Below are 12529 nucleotides of genomic sequence, written 5' to 3' on the forward strand. Positions count from 1 at the left end.
TATATATATATATATATATATATATATATATATATATATATATATATATATTTTTACCCCTCCACCTAAGCCAATCCTTTTATTAATTTTCTGTATATCCTTACTGATTGTACTTTATGCATATACAAGTAAGTACATACAGTATTTTTTATTCCATTCCCTCTCTAACACAAAAAGTGACATGGAATATTCATGTGTGAGCACATATGTGTATATTTCTTTTAATGGGCATGTGGATTGTTTCCAGTCATTTGTTATTACAAATGGTGCTGTAATGAATATCCTGGGAATATGTCATTGTGCATGTGTGTAGGTCTATCTGTAGAGAAAAATTTCCAGTAGGATTTGAGGGTGCGTGTCAAAGGTAAATGTATGTGAAATTTTAATAATGCTCACAAATTGTTCCTTATGGGTTGTGTTCCCATCAGCAAGATATGAAAATTTTTTGCTTTTGTGGGCTCCTCAAAAAAGAGCATTAGAAAACATTTCCACCTATCAGATTGGCCAACATTCAGAAATTTTATTTCTCCTATTCAAAAAGGTACTCAACCTTTCTCATGATGTTTAAGGGTCATTTCATTTATTTTCTATGAAATGTCTATCAATATTCCTTGTCAAAATTTCTGTTGGGTTATTGATAGTTTGCTTACTGATTTCTAGTAGCTCTTTCATTATTAGCAAGATTATCAATTTTTTTGTCTGTGATATGAGCTGAAAATATATTACCCAGTTTGTTATTTGTTTCTTGACTTTGCTCATAGTATTTTTTTTTGTCACGTAGAAGTTGTTTAATGCAGTTGAATCCATCAAACTTTAATTTTATATTCCTGGGTTTTGAATCAGAGTTGGAAATGCCTTTTCTAAGCAACTCACTCTTATTTTCCTCTGGTACTTAAAAAATTATGGAAAAGTTTAAGCATACAAAAATTAAAGATAATAGTTTAGTGGAACCCAGACACCCAACATCTAGTTTTGACAATTAGAAATATTTTGCCAGTCTTATCTCTTGCTCCACTCATTTAGAGAATATTTAAAGCAAATTCTAGACATCATATTATTTTATTAATAAGTACACCAATATATATCAATAGCTTGTAAGGACTTTTTGGAATATGCTTTCTGTATCATGATTATATCAATAAGTTCTTAAAAATTAGTGAATACCATTTTGTATTGAAATTTTCTCTTCTAGGATTTTTATAGCTCTGTGTGTGTATGTGTGTGTGTGTGTGTGTATGTATGTATGCAAAACAAGGTATATATCCAACCTTATTTTTTTTTTCCTTATCACCCAGTTGTCCTAACCCAACTTCTTATGATATTGATCCTTATGGTGTAGACTTGGGAAGATATCTTTAGCATGTAACAAAATTCCACATGGATTTGAATCCATTCCTGGACTCTATCCTGTTCCTGGGCTCTCTATTCTGTCTACTCATATGTTAGTACAATACTGTTTTAATTATTGGAGTGTTAAGAGTATTTTAATGTCTGTTCAGACTAGTCATTCCCTAAATGAAATAGTAAGTCATCTACTGAACTCATGCTATATAAAAATGGCAGGAAACCACAATTTACAACTCAGCCTCCTCAGTCCAGGGAATGGCCCGGTAATTTAGAAATAGGCAGTGTAGGAATGGGAGTTGAATGTGAGAGTGAATGTGTTTCCTAAGGAAGGTTCTGATAAAAGCAGAGGGTGGCAATAAACAGTAATAACATAAAAGCCTGAAACTGGGGCAGAGGAAGGAAGGAACCAACAAAGGGGAGAGGACATGGTCTTGGTGGTTGAAGCTTGCTTCTTTCCTTGGAAATAACAATCCTAATTCTCTCAGCAAAGTAAGAAGGAAGGCCCATAGCAAAGAAGATGGATACTTTTGCCTTCATTAAGAAATTTTGAAGTGCTGCAGAGCCTCCAGGGCCTGGTCAGGTATGTCAAGGAAGCTGTGCCATCATTTTGCACTGAGCAAAGGTCTGGACAGGTAGTGACCCAGAGCCTATGCACCAGCTTGTGCCTCTGACTCAAGAGTATGCCTCATACCCACTTCCCAGGAAGAGGGGAGGAGGTATGATTCCCAGCTTTCTTTCTATCGCTTTACTAGTAAAGATCTGGGAGAGCTGACTTCTGATGCTGAGTTATTGTGGGAAAGACATCTAATGTGTTTAGCAGGGGCAAATGTTAGTACTGGTTTTTCCTTTGAAATGCTCCTGCCTGCTAGACTCTGTCCACACCTTTCCTAAAGCCCATGGAATGACAAGATGGTCAACACAAAGCGAATGGGTGTGGATGCCAGAGTGGGCGGAGAAACTGAATCTGGAATTGCTGTAAGATGACTTCATTCCCCTGCAGACATCCTTAATCACCTTTGGAAAAGCCTGTAACCTCCCCATCCCCAATTTCCTCCTTACATCCTGGAGGTGATCACAATGCACTTACCTCACAGGGATGTGAAGAGGGTTAATTAGTTTTGGATGGGAAAGTTCTTTGAAGATGAATCATATGGTACAGTGGATGTGCTAATTCAAGCTTCACAGCCCTCAAGATGGGATAGCTGCCTGTTGCCCCAACCTGGGCACTAAGGTGTAAATGGAAATTGGTCTGCTTCAGAGCCAGGGGAGTGGACTTTGCGATCTGAATAGAAGGGCGAAGTCAACCTCATTCAAGCATTTCTTCAACTGTCACTTAGCGAGTAACAGTCCTGTATAAACTGCAGTGGGCAGCTGTGGGGTGCAATGGGGTGGGGGGTTTAGCCCTGAAGTGCAGGCCCTGTGCTCAGGAGTGGACAGTGCTCATGGTGGAAGACACTTGCCAGAATTGTGACTCATAGACTACAAGTTACTTTGCCAGCAATGGCTGTGGGCTCAGGTTTGATTTCAGTGGTCTCTACACCTATGAAAACCCTGTAGGGTTGTGTCTTCAGTCTTCTGTTTTAGGAACTTTAAGTAAGAGAGAGAGAAGAATCCTTTATTTGGTCTCTGTTGTTACGTGCCACTGTTTTTAAAAGTATCTTCAAGGTGTGCCGTGTTTTAAGAACAAGGTAAAACGGGCTATTTTAGGCATTATCTAAGAACACTTTGCCAATAACAAGTTTTATGGTCTGGAAATTGGTACATTTTAAGCTGTGCAATTTAAGCTGAATTTTTTTTCCTTTTTTTTGTTTTTTCCTTTTGAGGTGTCCTTGAATGAGAGAAGCCGGGAATAGAAGAGGAGGAAGCAGAGGAAAGAAGAAACGTAATTAAGAAAGGTAAGTATGAGTAAATTTAGGAGTAAAGGGTTTCCCTGAGCTAATGAAGCTCCTGAGAACATTGTCCCAGAGGAGATGAGAGGTCACCAGAAAAATAACCACACAGCATTTTAGGAGGCGTTTCTTAATTTAAATGAGAAGTCCATTGTCAAGTTCATATATAGTTTTGTTTCTTGGCATGCAGTATCTCAGGAAGGAAACCGTAGAGCAAAGCACCAGAACATTCATAGCAGATTTCAATATTCACTGAATTCAAATCAACCTACATTTCTGTGCAGATATATTTATAGGTACTATAATGCCATAAGATGGTATTGCCCTGAATACATTAGGGCTTCATGCGTTTCAGAGCTGTGTTAATAGTAAGCTGGTTCATTTTTCTTAGCTCTTTTATTGAAGTTCAAAAATCATGCCCATCTCTCTCTGCTTATTTAATGATGCGCTTCAGTGATGGTAGGAGGAAAACTTAACTTTTGGAAGGATGTGATATCTGCATGAGATTATGAGATCTTCACCCAGTTTATCTTCGGATACAGTGCTCAGTAGTATCCTGGTTTCCTTACTATAGTCTTCCTTCTTCTCTGATTGATTTGTTGTATCAGTTTGGTTGTGGGTCTCCTATCACCTAAGAGATTGTATCTGTAGCTCATACTTTACTAGTAAAGAGGCTACTGTTTATTCACTGCAGCTGTTTCTGTAATGGCTCTACTATAACAATAAGCCCTGATGTCCTGGTCCAGGGTGACTCTTTTCCTGATGTTTAGAGACTGGATTCAAGACCCTGTTGGGGGTTTTGGCAGGAATTAGATAATATAAACAACAAGCATGTAGCCGATGCTGATTACAATGCATGGGCTAGATTTAAGGAAATCAACAATAGGTAGTACCAGACGCTGGAGTTAGCAGCAGAAGAGCCATAACCTGTGCCTGAAGGATGAGGGGTGGAAATGGTTACCAGCATCTGGGATGAGGCCACTGTGCCACCTGAGAGGAGCTGCAGGACATGTTGACAACCTGATATGGAGCTCCATATCAGGGGTGGAAATACCCATTCTCACTATCTTCTTATGTTGCAATCTCTGAGCACCTGCTGTTGGCCAAACCAAACTGGAAGCCAGTAAAAAGGGAACTATGTGAATGGACTTTATAGCTGTCTTCCCAGCATGAAAGATGGGCCTGGGGTGCAAAGGAAAGAGCCTGTCAAAGTCACTTCCCTTTGACTGGACTTGGAGAGCCCAGGAAGGTGGTGTGTTTTAGGCCCAGGAAGGTGGTATGTTTTGGTGTGTTTTAGAGTGTGTCCAACTACCTGTGAATGCATGAGGTCCTTATTGGACAGAATTTCAAGTGGTTGATAATGATGTTCTTGGAGTCTCCACATGAGTAACTTAGCAGAGTGATAGAAGACTGATAAAAGATTGATCACTTAAAGAACAATCAAAATGGCAATGGAAATTGTGTGGTAGGAAACAAGAAAATTTGTTTTGTTTTGCTTTGTTTTGATTTCTTTTAAATTGGCAATGTCTACAAGGTCTCTGATCTCTTAAAGAGAGACCTTTCGCCTGTTTCTAAGAATGGACTTGAACTTTCTTTGTTCAGCCCAGTACTAAGCAAAGAAGGACAGTCTTGTGTCCACAAACAAGTTCCAAGCTTTTCGCAGACTATCAACCCATCCAGGGGCTGGAATAGACATGGAAAGTTTTTGTGAATGAGAAATATTCTAACTGGGCCTTCAAGCAGAATGGCAAATGTGACACATCTTGAAGCAGTGAAATAATGATATGTATGAGAGCACAGAGCTTTTGTTTCTTAAATCAGATGCTTTACAAACTACTGCATGCTATTAATGTGTGTGGGCAAAGAAGAGGATTTATCAGAAAATCAATAAATGGAAATGCTCTAGTGAGGCCTAAATATTGTTCTCACATATATTCTAGAGTAGTTTTTAAAAATTGGTCTTCAGAGGAATTTTACATCCTGTTTTCATATATGCTCGAATAATCATAAAATTTGAGAACTGAAAATATGCATATTGAATTTCAGTCTTAAAAGTTGGCAGATATTGAAAGGCCTTAATGATATTGGCCAGTGTGGTAAATCAACAATGGACATCACATTTAGCTTTCTAATTGATTTGCTATTTTGACAAAAAAGGCAGCAGGTAGAAACTTTTCATTCATTCTCTTTTAATTCCTATAACTCTCTACAGAATAAATATGTAATCTCTCTCTCTCTCTCTCTCTCTCTCTCTCTCTCTCTTTCTTTTACTGATAGGGAAACTGAGTTTTAGAGTAATTGAGTGATCAGGTAATGGTAATAGATCCAGGAAGTGACAGAGTCAGAATTTGTACCTACGCTGGGTGCCTCCAAAGGCCAATTTTTCCCCATTACACCAGGCAGCACTTTCACTTGACTTTACCCTTGTGGGACTGTGAACCACATCATGAGCAATTAAATGTCTTTTTTCATGTTGCAATTAAAACACTATTTAATGCACATAATTTTTCAGTTTCCTCTGGGAATATGAAATTATGCACATATATATCTTTATATATGTATGTTTCCTTCGGCTGCAAGTGGTAATAGTGACAATTTATAGAGCAAGTGACACACTGTAACTTTGTTATAAATGCAGGATGCAGAAATTTTTTTCCTTGGGACTGCTTTTATAAGCTTGTCAGCTTCCCGAGAGTTCTTTGAATAATCTGTTCTGGGTTTTGTGACTATGCAAAAGTCAGCACAATATTCTTTTGCAATAGCATGCAGTTTATTGTTGGTTTTTAAATACCTTCTGTTTCAAAATGATATCTACAAACATGTTCTCTACTTGTGTAATATATTTTTAGATGGAGAAGCAAGAATAAAACTGAGCTAGTGGGGGCTCTATACATAATGGTCAGTGACATAAAACTCTAGGACAGAAGAAAGAAGATAGGACAAATGCAGAGTAACAACTGTGCTCCTAAAGATCTCCCGGTTGAAAAATAGCCATGTGGGTGATGAAAGCAGCTGAGATAACTGGCAGTCCAGTCTCTTCCAAAGAGGCTTGGGAAGCTTTTGCAACCTGGTTTAAACTAGCATTTAAGTAATTACTTCATACAATAAAGTGTGTACACATGTGTAGATATATATGTGTGTGTATGTATTTATGTATATATATATATATATATGTATATATATTTATATATATATTTGTGTATGTATATAGTTATATACATATATGTGAGCAAATACACATATATACATACACACATATGTTTCCAAACAAATGTATCACCTGTTTTTGCTTTGGTACAATCTATCATCATTTAAGAATATATTCAGAGAGGTTAAATAGGAAACATATTCGTATGAATACTTTATTCTTATAGCCGTTTTTCTGTGTCAGCTGAGATGAAACAAAGCAAAAAATGTTAGCCATCACCTTACACACAGAGTGGCCCCAATGGCCAATGTCTTCAGTTGAGTTCTAAAATCCATGAATTAGAAAGTGCATCCTTGGCCCTGTATACTCCTTCACTCAATGAATGTAGAGTAATGGATCCTTAGCCAGCTGTTGGACATTTCAGCCTTGAATTCTATTTTGAGAGCTTTGACTGGTTATTAAAAAAATTAGTTCAGTAAAACAAGCAAGGATATGAAATGTAAAAGCAATGCGTTCTGTACTCAATCTGTATTGCCAGTCAATTCGTATCCATGCAGCTCTGCAGAGGAGTTGCTGGCAGTACTAGCCCTGTGTGCCTCCAGGTCTCCAGCAGAACTGTTATTCAAGTTTAAACTGTTCTCAAGTATAAACACATCTATCTCAAAGAAAAGAAAAAAATTTTTTGGAATGGCCAAACGACAGATGCATCTGGATCTCTTCAAAACAAATTTCAGGCATGATCCATGTCGATTGGTGCCTTCTATACAATGATTCAAAGGATTCACTAATTTGAGAATTCAATATCAGAAATAACTCCCTTTTCTGACAGAGTGAGAATTAGTGCATTCTACTGTGTCTCTCTTGGCTTCTGGGAAGTTCAGAGAAAAGGGTAATTCATAGCACAGAGTGCCATTCATGGAAGGGATTTGAATCTTCACCATTCTCTCATCCAAAATATGTTTTGCTCAGTATCTTAAGAGACTTAATGCATAAGTTACTTGGCATAAGCCCCTGATAGGTCATTCATGCCTTTCAGAATGGGTAAGGATTATTCACCTATGTGAAGAAAATTTCAAATTTAATCAATACATTTTTTTTATTAGTTCTGCTCTACGTTGGATCTTAAATATCTCCCAAAAGCTTGTTAAAGGCTGGGTCCTTAGGTTGGTGCTATTGGGAGGTGGCAGAACCTTTAACGGGTGGGGATTAATGGGAGGTGTTTAGGTCTTTGGGGGTGTGCCCTCGAAGGGATAGTGGAATCTTGGCCCCTTGCTCTTCCTCCTCCTTGTTTCCCAGCCATGAGCTGTGCAGCTTGGCTCTACCTTGTACCCTGGCCATGATATGCTGCCTTGCCACAAGCCCAGAAACAATGTAGCTGGTTGACCAGGGACTGAAACCTTCAAAATTATGAAATAAACTACTCTCTTTTTAAGTTAGTTATCTCAGATATAATGACAGAAAGTTGACTAATAGAGGTTCCTAACATTTGTTCAATAGTTAAATCAAACATGACAAACAAATCTTGATTATTTAAAAAGGGAATTCAGGTTCTAATTCCTAAATATTTAAATTTTGTCCATGTGGAGTTCTTACCATCTTAGCCCTCCATTGTCATGAAAGCCTTCCCAAGAAAGATGTAAAATCATATCTTTGACAACAATGCCTCTGAAAAAGCATCTCTTAGCTTTATCTTAAAATTTGTATCATATTTAGAAATATGATCTTAAAAGTGATTAGATCAATTCTGTACTCATATTACATACTTATCACTCTGTATTAATTCATGATTAGATTTAAACTTGATTTGCATAATGAAATTATTTTAACATCAGTGCTCTTTTAGACATTATCTTTGATCAAGTTGCATGTAATGGAAAAAAAGTATGTCTCTGACATTGCAAAATGTTCAGCTTTATGCTTAGAAATGAGATACTCATATCTATGAGTTTTTGATCCTGGGATTGATGAGATTTTTTGTTGTTTGTATTCTTTAAAGCACTGCAATCATAATCTGAATTATTATGGAAATACTACATCACATGTAGGACTATTTATGATGTAACTGGAGTTCTTCCTTGATATTCTTCCATAAAAATCATAGATTATTAGAAGTAGAAGGGACATTGGCAGTCATTGATTTCAACTTCCCATTTAGTTGCAATAGGGAGGATTTCTGAGTCTTCTTTAGAAATGAATCTACTATTTACCAGATTTGTTCTAGCTAATACAAAATAAAGTTGGACAGTGCTATGCCTTGATCTGATTTCTCTTTTTCTGCTAATGACATCTGAAGAAGGGAGAAGGGACAGAGAAGAGGGGAATTGGATATTGAAGATTTCTCAAATGCCATCTACATAAAAGATGCTATATTTATATAATTGCACTCAATCCACACAACAACTTATGTTATCTGTGTGATTCTAAGCCTCCTTTTTCTTTTTAGCAAATGGTGATAAATCTTAACTCTTTAGTCACCAAGTTAGTAAATGTAGGACTAGAATTTTATTCTAGGGTTTTCTAAGTCTAAAGATTAGTGTTTTCCCTCCTCTCAAAGATGATTGTATTAAATCTTGGTGATGTCTCTTTTTATTATAAATAAATAATTTTTTTCCAAATAATTCATGAGAGCTCAGGAATTGGGTCTTTCTTATTCCTTGTTACATATTAACTATTTAGCTAAATACTTGGTATAAATGTATGACTTATAATCATGCTGCTTTTAAGGTTTGGACAAGAGAAACCCTCCATGTACCACAAATGGAGGTGAACCCATCAGAGAAGGTAGAAACTGAACTCTCTGAACTGGCCCTCAGTTCCCTGGCAAGATTAGAAACTAAATCCTCCGTTACCCTGCTAGGGAAGGAATTAGAATCCAGTTTTGACATAAATCCCACAAACACTCTTCCTAAATGTAATAGGAACTAGGATATCTTTATTTGCCAACCTGGCTTACCAGCCAGAAGCAAGTACTGCAACTCTTGTTGTGGATGTTAAAGTTTTCTGGTGAATTTCCCATTTTGAGAGGAGTGTTTTCATCTCTTGAATTCTCCCTGAGTAAATTTCAGCATTTGTTCTGAATTTCCATTTTGCTATCTATTCTTTTTACAAGGGAAACCAGGCCTATTAAGGATTGTCATTAAAGTGTCTGACTGTGGGATAAGTGGTGCTTGCAGGCAGGTGTGGATTGAGTGGTGATAGGGCATGCTGGACGTTGCAGAACTGTTTCTCTTAAATTATCTGTCTCACTGGCAGTTGGAGTTGGTTTTGTGCATGCTGACTCATTTTTAGCAATTGCATAAGAAATGCCAGTATTTACTGCCTAGGTTTTGCGTCTTCTTTTCAAATTTCTGTGGGAGTCCATCATTTCTTTGTCATTTTTGGACACCATACCAATTCCTTAGTGCCCATAACTTTTGTGTTATTCACTAAGAAAGGCATCCTCAGAGGTCATAGCTAATGATGTTGATTCTATTCCAAAAAGTATTCACTCCGCGTCTACCATGACTGAACGTGGTTCTGAGGAATGTGAAAAAATAATGTTATTTTCATTTCCTACTCAAAAGTTTGTGATGTCAAAGATGTGTTGCTTCTTGAGGCCCCATCAGCTTTACATGTGGTCCTTGGAAGTTTAAAATGACACATGGAGGATGAGATGATTGTCAGGACTCAGACTTGGGAAATTGTCATGCTTCTGGACCAAATACCATGAATGAAGTCTTTCATTCTGGGAAGTAAGGGGCCAGAGTCTCAGGAGGGGTTTTCTGAATTTCCAAATCTGGCTACCTGCCATTCACTAGGATGCCTGGGAATTGCTCATCCCTGCTGTATCCCTACAAAGATGCTTTTACATAAATGTCTTCCTTTTTCTGTCAGAGAAGCACTCTGCATTCTGGAGTGAATTAATTCTTCTTCCACAAAGGGGACTCTTAAACCACAGGGAAGAGCAGTACCATAGGTTTTTGCCTAGGCCTACTGTCTGGGAAAGATGGGCAAAGGTAATGACCTCTGCTTGGGGTCAGGGGATATCTCGATCTGCCTTTGAGTTTGAGGGGTGTGGGTCAGATATCTAAGGCATTTATGGAACTTTTTTTCTTAATGTCAAAAGTGTGAAAATGTCTAAGTCACAGGGAGCTCACCTGGGGCAGCTCTGTTGGGAAACAGCAAGCAGGTGTTCTTAGGCATTGTGTGAATCTCAGATTCCATTGAGCTACTCCACCCAGGGGGAAATGTGTCTAGACACACCATTTTGCAAATTACCTGAGGAAGTTCACAGATCACCCATTCCCCCTTCATGAAGAAGTAACACTGCTTTGTGTGATGGCCTCCGAGAAAATAACCTGAATGCTTTAGTTTAACTTGTATTAAAGATTTTCTTCCCTCTCTTACAAGCTCTCCTGTAACCTTGTTCTGCAACAAAGACTGCAGTGGGAGCCTACTCAGCACTCTCAGCAGACAATTTTTATCTAGGAGTCTCTGTGAAATGATTCTGAATGTGAAACAACCCTCAGATACTATATTTAGTCATTTACTTTTTCATTATCCTAATGTCTTTTGGTTGTGGAAAATAAAACAGTATGTTCCCACAAACTTGTACACTGAAGCATAGATAGAGATAGATGAGGAGCTCGGGGAGAAGCAGTGTGTGGTAATAGATTATAAAACCTGCTTTGGAATTCTGAGACACTTTTATTTAGTACTTTTCTTATTTGACAGGTAAGAACTTTGCAGTTTGGGATAATTTTGATAGAATAAGGCTGTATACTCTTCAGTTTAAAGTGAAAACAAAAACACATTTTGTCTGTATGAAGCAATACTCCTTTGGTTTGCTTCTCATTAGCCTTCAAAATTCTTGGCCAGGATATGTCATGTGGAGGTTTTTTGAAGGATCCCATGTTGGGGGCAGGATGCTAGGAACCTTACATCTTCTGCCTCTAAATTACCAGCTCCTCAATTACACAGTATAATAATACTCTGTCCTTTTGGTGCTGTTTTGAGTGATGGAAAAAAGCAAAAACAAAAACAAACAAACATACACACACACACACACACACACACACACACACACACCAAAAAAAATGGTTTCATTCTTGGACTTACTGTCCAGTCAGTTGTTTTAAAATTCACTCAGAGAAGCCTTTGGTGTATCTGATTTCTGTCTTCTTCTATACTCACAATCATTTGTATTCCTTTATTCCAGGAGTTAGAAATCAGGCTAGGGATTTAGGACCAATTATTCCACAGACACAGAGTATTTCTTGGTGTTGTTTCTAAATTAGGTCATGTAAAATTAAACAATTGCCTGATTTTTCCTGAACCCAAATCCTTGCAGTAAGTAATCAGGCCTCAGTGACTCTCTGATTTTGCCTATTCCTCCCTCTCAGCTGGTTCCAGTCATATCAGCTGATTTTAATATTACCCCCACAGGGCAAAGCACTCAGGACAGGGTTGCTCTTCTTTTGATTCTTGGCTTGGCTGATTCCTTCTCATCGTTTACTGTACCTGTTCAGATGCCACCTACTGGAGAGTTGTTGTGGGACCACCATGTACGTAAAGCAGCTCTCCTATTTACTAACATATCATCTTATTGTACTGCCTTCATGAAATTTATGACTAACTGAAAGTAGATTTTTTTTTCATGTGTGTTTCCTGTTTTCTCCCTCTGAAATGCAGTTTGCATGAGCAAAAATCTTTAGGGGGTTCAGTGACAACAATGTGTGTTGCATACCAGTTGTCTACAATGACATGTTTGATGAATGAGTGAAGGAGCTTTCATTTCATAAAGGTTACATGAGGCAAACCAGGGATTTTGACTTGGGATTCCAAATTGGGGATGTGTTCATAATAGTAAATGCTTACATAAGAATTAGCAAAATTCTAGGCATATAGCTAATTAGATAGTTCAAACATTTTATATGCTTCAAATAATTTAATTCCTATAGTTCTATGGAGTAGGTACTGTTATCACTCCCATTTTGTAGAAGCAAAGTTTGTGGCATAGGAAGGTTAAAGAACTTGCACCAGGCTTCAAATAGCAGGTTGGGAAACAGGTATCTGAGCCAGTGCTTTACTACTGAATAGAAAGTGCTCAGTAAGTACAGCTCCAACCATGTGCTCAGCACTTGCTGAGTGCTTCCTATGTATTGTG

General features: G+C 37.8%; 1 protein-coding gene across 3 annotated transcripts in view; it reads left to right on the forward strand.

The window, feature by feature from the left end:
- Lypd6b (LY6/PLAUR domain containing 6B) overlaps nucleotides 1–12529 on the forward strand; it is a 115976-nt gene that overhangs the window by 91055 nt on the left and 12392 nt on the right. For 2 of the 3 annotated variants that reach the window (XM_015479162.2, XM_048812244.1), the window contains exon 2: nucleotides 3171–3242. The gene's annotated coding sequence lies outside the window, so the exon portion shown is untranslated. Of the gene's footprint in view, nucleotides 1–3170; nucleotides 3243–11808; nucleotides 11928–12529 lie in introns of all 3 variants that reach the window. The other variant, XM_048812243.1, reaches the window with a different exon arrangement.

Source organism: Marmota marmota, unplaced genomic scaffold, assembly GCF_001458135.2.
Source record: "Marmota marmota marmota unplaced genomic scaffold, marMar, whole genome shotgun sequence".
Taxonomy (NCBI): Eukaryota; Metazoa; Chordata; class Mammalia; order Rodentia; family Sciuridae; genus Marmota; species Marmota marmota.